Source organism: Triticum urartu, chromosome 7A (genome assembly GCF_056163025.1).
Source record: "Triticum urartu cultivar PI428250 chromosome 7A, HENAU_Tu73, whole genome shotgun sequence".
Classification (NCBI taxonomy): Eukaryota; Viridiplantae; Streptophyta; class Magnoliopsida; order Poales; family Poaceae; genus Triticum; species Triticum urartu.
The window spans coordinates 98,932,910-98,947,835 of NC_141879.1; positions in this window are offsets into that span (position 1 = coordinate 98,932,910).

Sequence of the window (14,926 nt, forward strand, 5' to 3'; positions counted from 1 at the left end):
GGGAGCTAATGTGGAGGTGAATGAGTTTGATGCCTTTATGGGCAAACTTAAGGGTAAATCTAAGAAGCACTTTGTTGCTCTCTTGGAACAACTTGGTGAAGCCAATGACATGATCGAGGCTCACGAAGATACCATCTCTAAGATGGAAGGGCATAGTCATGACTATGCCGATGAGATCTCGGATCTTTCCAATGCTCTTGAGGAAGATCGTGGTCTTCGTTTGGCTCTTGAGGAGTCACACAACGTTGATCATGCTAAGTTAAAGAAATATTTTGATCATGTTCTCATTGTTTCTCGTGTGCTAAACTCCGAGAAGGCCGAACTTGAGGTTGATCTTGCTAGAATCAAAGAGGAGTTTGATCTACTTGACAAGGCTCACAAGGTCTTGAAGGGTGCTCATGCTAGCCTCAAAGAGTCTCATGATCAACTTCAAGTAAAGCTAACCAAGGAAAAAGCCAGTTTTCCTCGTATGATGTTAATTGATAATGCAAATGCTACTAACCCGTGTTGTGAGCATGTGCATCTTGTTGAGGAGAACACTAAGCTAAAGGTGCAACTTGAGAAAGGTCTTGCGACTTTCATACAAGGCAAGAAGAACCTCAACGACCTCTTTACCAACCAAAAGGGAGTTGTGGCCAAGGAAGGGGTTGGGTACGTGCCCGAGTCCAAGAACAAGAAGAAGAATGACAAGACCAAACGACCTCCTCCTCTCATGTAAACCTTTGTGAAGGAGGGAGAGAGTACTTCCAAGGAGAATAAGAACAATGCGAAGGGTGGCGGTGTCAAAAAGGGCAATGACACCCCTTCCATCAAAGCCGACTACTTTAATCCTTCTTATGTGTTATGTCGTGCTAGGGATGGGCATGTCTATGCCAAATTTGTTGGTTCTCCTCATGAGTACATTGAATGGTCTATTTGGGTTCCAAAGACCCTTGTTACTAACATCAAAGGACCCATTACAAAATGGGTACCTAAAACCAAGCATTGATCTCTTGTAGGTGTTTGCTTCCGGTGGGGGTCATGGTTGCTCGATAGCGGAGCTACAAATCATATGACCGGAAGCAAGGACTTGGTGGTGGGCGTGCACAAGATTCCATCTATGCCCACCAATGTCGAGTGGGGTGACGCCTCATCTTCTAAGGTACTGGGACATGGCAAGGTAGTCATCTCTCAAGATCTCACGATCGAGAAGGTCATGCTTGTTGAGTCCCTTGCGTACAATTTACTTTCCGTTTGTCAACTTGCAATCATGGGCTTTGCCACTTTCTTTGATATTGATACCGTGGCCCTCTTGTGGAGCAAGACTCTTAAAGTAGCCTTGGTTGGGCATGTCGAGAACGGTCTATATGTGATTAACTTTTCAGAGCGACCCGCTAAGACCGCGACATGCCTAATGGCTAAAGTTGATGTAGGATGGCTTTGGCATCGCCGTCTAGCCCATGTCAATATGAGATCTTTGCAAAGTCTTCTCAAGGGGGACCATGTCCGTGGACTAATGAATGTTAGTTTTGCTAAAGATCGTGCTTGCAATGCTTGTATCGAAGGAAAGCTACATGAGAAGGCTCACCCTCCCACGACTATCATTTACTCAAAGAGGCCTTTGGAGCTCCTTCAATTGGATCTCTTTGGGCCTCCATCCTTCGATAGTCTTGGGGGTAGGAAGTACTGCTTGGTGATTGTGGATGACTACTCAAGATACACTTGGGTTTATTTCTTCAAGACGAAGAGTGAGACCCAACAAACTGTCATTGACTTTGCAAATGAAGCACAACGTCAACACAATGCAAAGATCTTGACAATAAGAAGTGACAACGGCACCGAGTTCAAGAACTACACCTTGGATGAGTTTCTTAGTGATGAGGGGATCAAGCATCAATATTCCGCACCTTACACCCCTCAAAAAAATGGTGTTGCGGAGAGGAAGAACCGGACGTTGATGGATGCGGCAAGGACCATGATGGCGGAGTTCAAGTCTCCATACAACTTTTGGGTCGAAGCCATAAACATCGTGTGTCATGCATCCAATCGGCTCTACCTCCGCAAGGGCTTGAACAAGACTCCATATGAGATACTCACCGGTAACAAGCCCAACCTCAAGTACTTTCGGGTGTTCGGGTGTAAGTGTTTCATTCTCAAGAAAGGTGTTCGGTTGTCTAAATTTGAGGCTAGAGCTTATGAGGGCATATTTGTTGGTTATGCTACAAACTCTCATGCTTACCGTGTCCTTAATAAATCCACGGGACTTATTGAGGAGACGTGTAACGTGGAGTTTGATGAGAATAACGGCTCCCAAGTGGAGCAAAGTGGCACTTGTGATGTAGGTGATGAAATTCCTCCTCAAGCCATAAGAAGAATGGGTGTTGGTTTTATCCTACCCATTGAGGAACCCCTTGTGGCCAAAGGAGAAGGACAATGCTCCACTCAAGTGGAGCCATCACCAACCCAAGGCCCACACGCTTCCGAAGAACAACGTGAAGGCCCTCATCCTCAAGAACAAGACCAAGGACAAGATCATGCTCAAGACGGTGTTGACACACCAAGTGATGCCCAAGGTCAAGTTCTCTCCTCCGAGCAAGTTCAAGAACAAGAGCAAGCTCAAGACGATGCTCAAGATGATCAAGTGACCACTCCTCGTCTCACCCCCGAGGAGGAATTGGAGTGTCGTGCCGCCAAGGTTGCTTCCAAGCTCTCCACCAAGGATCATCTCATGACGAATGTTCTTGGAAGCTTAAGAAAGGGGGTAAGCACTCGTAGATAATTAGCAAACTATTGTGAACATCACGTGTTTGTCTCTTGTGTCGAACCCCACAAGGTCTATGAGGCGCTCGAAGATCCGGATTGGCTCAATGCCGTGCATGAAGAACTCAACAACTTCAAGCGCAACAAAGTGTGGAGATTGGTGCCAAGACCGACGGGGAACCACAATGTCATTGGAACCAAGTGGATATTTAAGAACAAGCAAGATGCCCATGGGATTATCATTCGCAACAAGGCTCGTTTGGTAGCACAAGGCTACTCCCAAGTCGAGGGTATCGACTACGGTGAAACATTTGCTCCCGTTGCTCGTCTTGAATCCATTCGCATGTTGATTGCATATGCTTCTCATCATAACTTTAAGTTACAACGAATGGATGTGAAGAGTGCTTTTCTTAATGGTCCTATTAATGAATTGGTTTATGTCAAGCAACCCCCCAGGTTTGAGGATCCCTACTTTCCCGATCATGTGTATCAACTCGATAAGGCATTCTATGGTCTTAAACAAGCCCCACGTGCGTGGTATGACCACCTTACCAAGTTGTTACAAGACCGTGGTTTTGAAGTTGGGCTAATCGACCCCACTCTTTTTACTAAGAAGGTCAAAGGGGAGTTGTTTGTGTGCCAATTATATGTTGATGATATTATCTTTGGTTCCCCTAACAAAGCTTTCAATGAGTAATTTGCCACTCTCATGACCTCAAAGTTCGAGATGTCTTCCATGGGAGAGTTGAAGTTCTTTCTAGGGTTCGAAGTGAAACAAAGAAGAGAAGGAACATTCATCAACCAAGCCAAATACACTCAAGACATGCTCAAGAGATTCAAGCTAAGTGTTGTCAAGCCGGCTTCCACTCCAATGCCCACCAAGTGCCAACTTGACATAGATCCCAATGGTAAAGCGGTGGATCAAAAGGTATATCGCTCCATGATTGGATCCTTGCTTTACCTTTGTGCATCTAGACCGGATATCATGTTGAGTGTGGGAATTTGTGCACGGTTTCAAGCCGCACCTAAGGAAAGTCACTTTGTGGCAGTCAAACGAATCTTTCGATATTTGGCTCATACCCCAAACTTTGGCTTATGGTACCCAAGAGGAACAAACTTCAAGCTTGTAGGGTATTCGGATTCCGATTGGGCAGGAGACAAAGTGGATAGGAAGTCCACTTCCGGAGGGTGCCAATTCCTTGGTTGCTCTTTGGTAAGTTGGTCTTTCAAAAAACAAAGTTGTGTGTCTCTCTCGTCCACCGAAGCGGAGTATGTAGCGGTCGGTAGTTGTTGTGCACAACTCTTATGGATGAGGCAAACTTTAAAGGATTACGGTGTCATTTGTGACAAAGTGCCTCTTTGGTGTGACAATGAAAGTACCATCAAGATCTATCTCAACCCGGTGCAACACTTCAAGACAAAGCATATTGAGATTCGGTATCACTTCATCCGGGATCACATTAGGCGAGGAGAGATCGAGCTCAACTATGTCAACACTCATGATAACCTTGCAGATATTTTCACGAAGCCCTTGGATGAAGCAAGATTTCGCGAGTTAAGGCATGAGCTAAATATCATTGATTCGAGCAATGTGACTTGAACCCTTGCACACCCCACCACACTCAATCTGTTGTCTAATTTAGATGTAGGCATGGACATAGGGGGAGTGTTGTTCTCTCAATGAACTCTCCCTCCCCCCTTTATGCATAAATTGATCAAGTCTTTCACAATTAGCCATTGTTGATGGTACTTGTGCTTCAAAGACGAGTTTTGTTCATGGGCCCAAGGATAAAATCTTCGCGGCGCCATACCTCTTGACTCAAACATAGGTGGCCTCGGCCACCGCCCTCTCTTGAAGAGGTGTGTCTTGGCCTCTTGCTGCTGTGTTCTCTCTTATTCTTGCCTTTTGTTCTCTTTTTTTCTCTCGAGCTAAGCCATGTTGTTTAGTTGCCGTGGCGTGCTGGGCGGTACTACCACTGGTGGTGCACGGTACTACCGCCCCCAGCGCTGTACTACCGCTGTGGGACGGGATCAGGGGGTTATATCGGGTGACGGTGTCCTGGACTAGGGGGTACTCACCATGTCATCTCCCGATCTATTAGATTGGGCCGAGGACCCCCATGGCCGTATACTCATGGGTCAGTTCGGACAGGTGCCGCATACAAGGAAGATTCCACAAAGACTTGGCGATCAAGACAAGGACTCCTCCTCACCGGCGTATTCGGCTAGGACTCTTGTTATCCTAGGCCTCTGGTGCATTATATAAACCGAGGCCAGGCTAGTCGATAGACAACGTACAATATATACAACAATCATACCATAGGCTAGCTTCTAGGGTTTAGCCTCCTTAATCTCGTGGTAGATCTACTCTTGTACTACCCATATCATCAATATTAATCAAGCAGGACGTAGGGTTTTACCTCCATCAAGAGGGCCCGAACCTGGGTAAAACATTGCGTCCCTTGTCTCCTGTTACCATCCGGCCTAGACGCACAGTTCGGGACCCCCTACCCGAGATCCGCCGGTTTTGACACCGACATTGGTGCTTTCATTGAGAGTTCCGCTGTGTGATCGACAAAAGGATCAATGGCTCGCCTGCAGATCAACTACGACTTCGGCATCTTCGTCACCAGCTCGACTGGTCACCTTGGTTCGACCAAGAATTGCACCCCGTGTTCGGATCACCATGTCCGTACGAGGGCCTTCATCAAACATCAACTCCGATCTCTATCAAGATCACAGAGGAATCATCTATGGAGCTCGGGGGCTCAACGTCAACATTGCCCTCAAGCGACCGTGCTGTTTTTCTGGACAGCGAACTCGTATCTACCACCACCACCTCCTTGAGTATCGCTTTGATGATCGCTTTGGTGAAATTGTGCGGAATTGAGTCTACAACAAACCTGAAAAATTTCGTCGAGTTCCGATGGAGGAATCTCTGGCAATCCATGATATACCGGAGCCCTGTCAAATTTGGACGGGAATTTGGATGAGTTTAGGGCGTGGTGTCCAGCTTCTAGCTCGGACGTCCTTTGGAAGATCCAACCGTTGATCGGCTGCGGAATTCCTGTATCTACCACCTCTCAAAATTTCGGCTCGATCCGACCGTCCAAACTCCGGTAACCTTCCGATTAGTGCATCACTTTTCGGATCTGTTTTCTACGCGAAAACGAATCCGACCCGAGTTCATCTTTTTTATGAACAGGATTTCGGACATCCCTTTTGAAGGAAGTTTTGTATGGGGTATTGTGTTTTGTTCCCGAACACATCCCACTAACTGTAAGATATTTTGAACATGATCTTCAACATAATGCTGGTGTCAAATCAGTCCGGCAATATTACTCCACGGCTGCCGACCTGCGCTAGACACGGCGTCACTTTGTTGAGCCGAGCTCAACTTCTTCGGATCATCATCTCGGCAAGCCGAACAAGAGCCCGGCATCGCGAAGGATAAATCATCACCAACATCGCCGCCCCACGGATTACATGGAGCGGGCATACCGGCATCGCCGCACGGTCGCTTCATCAAGCCGGCATCGACCACGTCACGACCTGCATCGACAGGGCTGCACTATTGCTTCTTCAAGCTGGTGTCCATCACGCCGACCTACTTCGACTCATCGGTTGACATCGAGGCTTCGACATCTCGGCTGGACCGGGGGCTTCGCCATCTCTTCATCAACCTACTCTGGACACTTCGGCGTCACTAGCCGACCAGCTCCGTCACGTTAGCTGGGCCGAGGGCTTTGCCTCGGCGAGTCAACCTTTACCAGCATTGCCATGCCGTCGTTTTATCGCCCATCAGGCAATGGGTGTGCGGAGCGGGTCCCAATTTTAGGAATCACCTTCCTTCGGATTGCTACAACAAATAAACCAGGTGCTATTAATCCCAGTATTTTTTACTTGTTTGGGTTCATTTTTCCCAAGGAATTATTATTCTGGTTTGTCCGTCATATGTACACAGGTCTATCAAATGGTGGCCGCATTAACGACAGTCGTATGGTGGTTCGGTCAGTTTCCGTACATAGTCCGGCGAACGCCGCACTCGGAGCTCGGACCGACCTGCGAATTCAGGCTTTGCCACGCCTTTACCGCATCACGCCGACGCCCTGCATCGACATTGACTTCGGCGCCAGGCCATATTTATTTTATTACTCACTTTGCATAAATTATTTATTATGCAACGATTTTTTTTTAATTATCATTATTACTATTATCTCCGCTTTGCACTATTTTTTGTGCACAGGAAAATGATCCAGGAACTTCGGCGTCACTCTGCCGGTCAGCATTGATCGTGCTATGTCACCACTTCGGTGTGTCAAGCTCTCCGCTCCGCCACCTCGGGACCGGCTTGAGGGATGGAACCTTGCCCCGCATCAAGCTCGAACCGCGTCATCAATACCGAACACATTAACCAGCTAAGTCGCTTTCATGCTTAAAGCTTTAATTTCTAACTTGCGTTCGGTTCGACCAAGCATTATACTTTTTTGGGAAAAAGTTGCTTCTAAAAAATTTCCTTGTCCAAACTTTGTTTGTGACACATAAATTCAAATACCCCGTTTACTTGGGGGCTTCCTTTATGAAGCTTTTCCTGTTGCATATGATTATACTTGTACGGCTTCGTTCCTTGTTCGTGTATTACGCCACAATATGCACCATATTGACTTAAGCGATTTGCAAGCTGGGTTGCCTCGCTCCTGTGTTTACCCCTACGTTCCCGATTGTTTGGCTAGGGAGTAAAGGGAGCACCTCTGCGATTGTCACGATCGGGTCACCCGAGCCGGACCTCAGACTGGGTGAAGCCGAAAGCTAGCACTCTTATAGTTATTCAATGATGGTCGGCACACAACGGAACTCATGAGTACAAAAAATCTATTGCACAAGTCTCATAATAACAATGAGCACCGAAGAAAGGTATCGGTGGGGGTACTATTTTCTTCGAAGATGCTTCTTACTCTTCGCAGTAATATAGCATAAGTTCCCTGAGCGCGCTCTGTCTGTTACAGCCTTATGGCCTGATTGCCTGATTATTGGAAACACCGTCGATATTCTCGACCGATGGAGTACATAACACTTTTCGGTCCTTAACCGAAGAGGGAGAAGCCGACGGTCGGTTAAGACGCGTTTAAAGTTCGGTTGAACATAGATATGATATAAGTACTTCGGTACATGCAATCATTCTTCTACCCAAGTCACTTGGGGGCTCTTAAGTTTATTTGAGCCGTTTTATAATAAGTGTTCTTCTTCTCAGTCGTTGCAAAGTTCTATTATTATTATTTATCACTCCTTTTTTCGACGCGAGTGTGCGGTCACTAGCCGGGGAGCCTAATTTCTCTCTCAAAGCCGCTAGAGTTTAGTTTGCTAAACTGGCCTAATGAGAAGCACTCCGCCCTCGGGATAGGAGGTTGAAGCCGTAGGCTGACCCGCTCGAAGTCTTGAGATAGGATGTGTCATGTTAAAGGACGACAGAAGCACTTCTTTTTTCTAAGACCAATTTTCGGATTGGCACCGAACACTTGATCTTGTTCGGACGTCATGTTTTTACTGACGTTTCTTGGTTTTCCAAGCTTTTTGGCACTTTTAAACTATTTGTGCTTTTCCAGCATTAGTCTCGCAGTGCAACGCCGGACACCTTTAGGGATTCGGCAAAAACATTCTCAGATATTGCTATATATGCATCGGTTTCGAATTGTGTCTTCGGTCAATAGTTGGGTTGCCCGGCTCCTGCACTTGCTTCCTACGTTCCGTTTTGTTCGACTAGGCGTGCAAAGGAAGAACCACTGCGATTGTGCTTCCAGCTCACATGGTTAAGCACCTCAGTGGAGAAAGCCGAAAACTGACTGTCACAATAAGCGTAAACTGGTCAGCGATCTGATGACTATGACGGGCCATTCATAACATTGGCCGAAGTGTTTACGGCTTGACCTCGACTGTCGCCGAACACTACCGGGGGCTATTAACTGGCCTCCCAAACTAAATCCTCGATATTTTGCTCTTACATTCGAGCTGAGGTTTCATGATCATGCTTAGCATGACAACCCAAAGAAAGGAACTGATAGCGGGACTATTTTCTTTGGAATACATTTCTTTTGTTAAACAGTAATATAACATATCTCTCTGCGTACCTTTGTTTATAAAATCGTATGGCCAGATTGCCTTGTTTGTCGTAAATCTTTGCCCTCATAAAGGCTTTATAAAGTAGGACAAACACTCCTCGGCTACTGGCCAAGGAGGTGGAAGCCGATGGTCGGTCAACAAAGTTTTGTACAATGCGGATCCGAGCATTAATGACGTAAAGTACTTGGATACATAGAGTCATTACACATAATTTGTGATTTTACTATGGATATTGATCCTTAATTCGGCCACCCGTGCCCGCATTAAGGCTCGGGGGCTACTGGGCTTCGGGCTTATTATTTACAAATATTAAAGGGGCACATCGATCCCCTGATCTGGTGTTACCACCCGACCAGTGTCTCGGGGGCTACTGCATTGCTTGTCCAATGCAGAAAATTTTATGTGCAATATAGTTTCCGAGGAGATTTTGATCCTCAGGTTGGTCGGCCGCACCCAACCTGAGTCTCGAGGATTGAGCACGCCGCTTTTAGTGTCCCGAAGTATTCTGCCGAGCTTGGACTTGATCCTCAGGCCAATTTTGCAAATCAACCTGAGTCTCAGTGGCTACTAGGATCAGCGGTCTTACGTCATCCTTCAGGTGCATCTCGGGTTTTAGACCGATACACACCTTGAGGGCTACTGGCTATATATCTCGGCAGAGAATAAATTGCACCAACAAAAAATATTCACAAAAATCGGCCCACATTCGGGGTGGTGCACCACCTCGGAAGCAGTCCGGCATAAAGCTCGGGCGCTAGTGGCTGGCTCCATAGAGGGCATTTCCGGCATTAAGCTCGGCTAAACTCCTTCAAACTTTTTTGAACCAAGGTGATATGACACCTCGGATATAGTCCGGCGTTGGAGCTCGGATACATAGTCCGGCGTTGGAGCTCGGATACATTCCGGCGTTAGAGCTGGGAAGCGGTCCGGCGTTGGTGCTCGGCTGCAAAAGATACCTCGAATGCAGTCCAGCGTTGGAGCTCGGACGCAAGAGGACGCTGCCACCCGAGAACAACTTCAAACCCGAGGTGTGGCATAAAAATAACAAGGCATTGATAAAGGCCAGAAACTTAAAGGGGCTCCTCGGATACCCGACGTGTAAACTCGCCGAATGCATTTCGGCGATCCTCAAGATCGAAGATGAGAAGATTTGTTGAACCAGTTTTCAAGACCGTCAACCGAAGATGAAGAACAGTTCGGAAGAATCGAGGAGCATCCCTAACTTGAAGACCGGTTCAGGGGGCTACTGACGGTGTCCTGGACTAGGGGGTACTCACCACGTCATCTCCCGATCTATTAGATTGGGCCGAGGACCCCCATGGCCGTATACTCATGGGCCAGTTCGGACAGCTGCCGCATACAAGGAAGATTCCACAAAGACTTGGCGATCAAGACAAGGACTCCTCCTCACCGGCGTATTCGGCTAGGACTCTTGTTATCCTAGGCCTCTGGTGCATTATATAAACCGAGGCCAGGCTAGTCGATAGACAACATACAATATATACAACAATCATACCATAGGCTAGCTTCTAGGGTTTAGCCTCCTTGATCTCGTGGTAGATCTACTCTTGTACTACCCATATCATCAATATTAATCAAGCAGGACGTAGGGTTTTACCTCCATCAAGAGGGCCCGAACCTGGGTAAAACATTGTGTCCCTTGTCTCCTGTTACCATCCGGCCTAGACGCACAGTTCGGGACCCCCTACCCGAGATCCACCGGTTTTGAAACCGACATTGGGGCAGGGGGAGGTTTCTTCTCCCTCATACCCATTCGCTTCGCCCCCTCGTTCCTCTTCCTCTCTCCAGCCACGCATCACCGCGGGAGGGCTCCGGCGGATCTTCGTCTCCGGGGGTCCCTCTCCATTTCCTTCGGTGGAGTCGATCCCCACCTCATTCTCTTGCCATGGATGCCGGTATTGCCCCTGTTTCTTCTCTCCTTTTGTCTCGTTTTCAGATCTCGCGTCTTAGGGGCAATGGTGGTTGCATCTCTAGATTTTTGGCTAAATCTAGGCTTGAGTAGGTTGGAGAAGGCAACTAGGCTATCTAGATTAGAGTTTGGTAGGAATATTTTTGAATTTGGCAGGCCGGTAGTGCCGGATCTGACCACGGTAGTAGGGAACTGTTGTTTCCCCGCCTCGAGCGGTACTACCGCTCTCTTTGGAGCGGTACTACCGCTTGGGCGGTACTGCCGCGTGCATGTCGCGGTACTACCGCTGCCTGCCAAGTTCCATCATGTTCCTGCCATACATTGATCCTTTTGTTGTGTTTGTTGGCTTATGCTCGTTCTTTCTGGGTTGTTTTGCGTGTTCTTGTGTTTGGTTCCAGGTGATGAACATCCTGAGCCTCAAGCTCGCCGTGTCAACCCCGGGCGTGCAACGTCAAAGCGCTACCGCACCTCTAAGCCAGCAGGTGGTTCCTCTAGCACTCAAGCGCCACCAGCAGGCGCATCCGCAAGTGCTCCTCCACCACCTCAGCAGTCGAAGAGATCCGCCAACAAGCCAAAGGGAAAGACTGTGACTGAGATGACTGCCAAGTAGTTTTGGGAAAAGCGTCACCGCAACCCCTATGAGGGGGACCAAGATCCCACTTTGGTCAACCGCCCGTTCTGGAACCGCTTTCAGTTTGCCATCTATTTTGATGTGATCAAGGCCAAGAAGAATATCTATGTTGATGTTCGCTCTATCGACACTGATGCCATGGAGAAGGACCCTGAGTACTTTGGCGAAGCCCTTTAGATGTGTACTCAGCTGAACATTCTCAGGATCATGCAGTTCAAGAAGGATTTCGATGCAGATCTGGTGGCTCAATTCTTTGCTACCGTTCATCTTGGAACTAATGCCGACAGGACTCTGACTTGGATGACCAATGGCAAGTTGCTTTCCGTCAAGTGGAAGGCCTTCATGGAGTTACTTGATGTGGAAGATCAAGGGCTTGAGACTCCAGTAGGCTTCCGCCCTCACCGCAATGCTACATCCACTCACAAGCAAGCCCTTTGGCCCTACTGCACTGTGAAGGTTCACCCAATGACCAAGAAGGAAACCTATGAGCTGTCTATGTTTCTGGACATTCTTCATTGTGTCTTCCGTGAGAGTCTCTTCCCTCGCATCGGGAATCTGGATCAGGTCCACTCCTCTCTCGTGGACATGCTTCTTTTCTGCTAGCATGAGAAGGAAGCAAACACTGGAGAGAGCCTGGACATTTCTCATGTTATGTGGTCTGAACTTCTCTCTGCCGTTTCTGAGCGCAAGTGCCCGATATATGGTCCATTCATCATGAGGCTCATTGAGAAGGCCTGGGCTCATGTCTATCCCAGAGTGTTGCTGGAAACTGGAGACTTGGTTTATCATGAGATCAAGCGTCTGAGGAAGAAGGACAATTGGGGCACCCCAGCGCCTAAACCCGGGGGTCCATCTACTGCTGTTGCTGCCGTGGAGGCTGAGGGTGAGGCTGCAACTGATGATCACGAGGAGGACTTTGGGCCCGCTAGTGCAGAACCTTCTTGGGCAAAGAAGCTTAAATGCAAGATGAAGAAGCTTTTCTGCATGGAGTCTCATGGTCAGTACATGACTCATGTGGCTGAGAAGCAGGCCAGGGTGCGCCACCTGGGTGCGACCGTTGTCAGCGGTTCTGAGGGACAGATCACTAAAGAGGAGGAATGGATTCACTAGCATTGCCCTTGGACTGATTCAGACGCCGAGCAATTTCCGACCAACGACGGAGATGCAGATGATCACGTTGAGATGTGATGTTCGAGATCCTCAGCTTGCCATCACTTGGAGCCGTAGCAATGCTCTTTGCCCTTTTGGTGTCTCGATGCCAAAGGGGGAGAGAGTTTAGGGATTTGGGTTGTTGCTGTGTTGTGAGTGTGTCTTTGTGTCTTGTGTTTTCTCGTGTGTTTTCTAGTTGTCTTTGCTTGGTTTGGTTTGGTGCCAGTGAGACCTAAGTTCTAGTCATATGGTGTGAGACATATGCTCCCTATCGCTACCTTATTACTTATGTCTATTTAGTACTGTAGTATCTTATGAGTTGCATGCTTATCCTATATTATACCCTTCTCTCTTATATCCTGTGCTTAGAATTGTTGGACTATAAAATATAGGGGGAGTGTTGATCCGAATGTGTATGTCTTGCATTCCAAAGGCTCCACTAACTAGGTGCACTCATTCAGGGGGGCCCGTCTATATTTTGTAGTTCTAAGTATCCTTACTTTTATATATTTTCTTTGTGCAAATCCCTAGTTGTCATCAATCCACCAAAAAAGGGGAGATTGTTGAGGCATGTCTCTCTCGATGTGGTTTTGGTGATTGATGACAATGTGTTTGCGGACTAATCGTGTGCTTTGAGCGTTTCAGAGATTCATCCTTGGCACGAGACGATTTCTTCCCCTCGGAGTGTCATTCAAGACGGTGTAGCTCTTTCGTTTCTCTTTCAGTGGTCTAGTTGCGTAGACGGCACCGTACTATCAAGAGGGGGTCCGCTGTGGTATTGCTTGGGTGGAATCAACACGTACACTTCCGCTTCTCACCCTCAGAGCTCTTCCGCTTCAATGGAGAGAGATCTTTTCTCTACTTGTGTGTCTTGTCTGGGTCCCAGCGGTAGTACCGCTGAGGGGTCACAGGCGGTAGTACCGCTCTGCGACGGTAGTACCGCCGGTGACTCCGCATCTGTACTACCGCTGGCTTGCCAGGTTCCTACCGCCTCGACTCGAGGGCTCTTTTTCTCGTGTCGGGTTTTGCGGCACTAGTTGCAACAGTAGAGGCGGTAGTACCGCTTCTCAGCGGTAGTACCGCCCTACCACCGCGGTAGTACCGCTCTGGGTCCAGGTCCCTGCTTCTCTCCATTGCGCGGTAGTACCGCTAGTTGGAATAGTAGTACCGCTTCTCAGCGGTAGTACCGCCCCTACCACCGCGGTAGTACCGCTCTGGGTCCAGGTCCCTGCTTCCCTCCTTTGCGCGGCAGTGCCGCTAGTTGGAACGGCAGTACCGCTGGCTCTGCGGTAGTACCCCCCCCTCCCCAAGCGGTACTACCACCCTTTGCGGGGCTGTTTAGTGGGGCAACGGTTGGATTGTTGCCCCCACTATAAAAGGGGGTCCCCTTCTTCCCCGTTGACTCACCTCTTCCCTCTCAAGCTCCATTAATGCTCCAAGCTCCATTTTCGCCCGATCTATCTCTCTAGCCAATCAAACTTGTTGATTTGCTCTGGAGTGGTTGAGAAGGCCCCGATCTACACTTCCACCAAGAGATTTTCGATTCCCCCACCTATCCCTAGCGGATCTTGTTACTCTTGGGTGTTTGAGCACCCTAGACGGTTGAGGTCACGACGGAGCCATAGTCCGTTGTGGTGAAGCTTCGTGGTATTGTTGGGAGCCTCTGATTAAGTTGTGAGATTGCCCCAACCTTGTTTGTAAAGGTCCGGTCGCCGCCTTCAAGGGCACCAATAGTGGAATCACGGCATCTCGCATTGTGTGAGGGCATGAGGAGAATACGGTGGTCCTAGTGGCTTCTTGGGGAGCATTGTGCCTCCACACCACTCTAACGGAGACGTACTTCCCTTCAAAAGGAAGGAACTTCGGTAACACATCCTCGTCTTCACCGGATCCACTCTTGGTTATTTCTTACCTTTACTTGTGCAAGCTCTTTAGTGTTACTTCTCTTGCTTGCTTGTTTGTTTGTTATTATTGCATCATATAGGTTGCTCACCTAGTTGCACATCTAGACAACCTACTTTGATGCAACGTTTAATTTGGTAAAGAAAAGTTAAAAATTGTTAGTTGCCTATTCACCCCCCCCCCCCCTCTAGTCAACCATATCGATCCTTTCAAAGTGCATTGAACATCGATTTGAAAAAAGACTAAGCTACTGGAAGGGCAAGCTTATGTCTTATGCGGGGCCGACTCGTGCTGATAAACTTAGTTCTGACTAGTTTGTCGATGTTCATCTTATCTTTTTTTGAATTACCGGTAGCGGTACAAAAAGATTAGACTTTTATCAATTTAGTTTTTTCTCTCAAAGTGATGAAGTTAAAAAGAAATACAGATTGACCAGATGAGATATAATTTGCAGACCC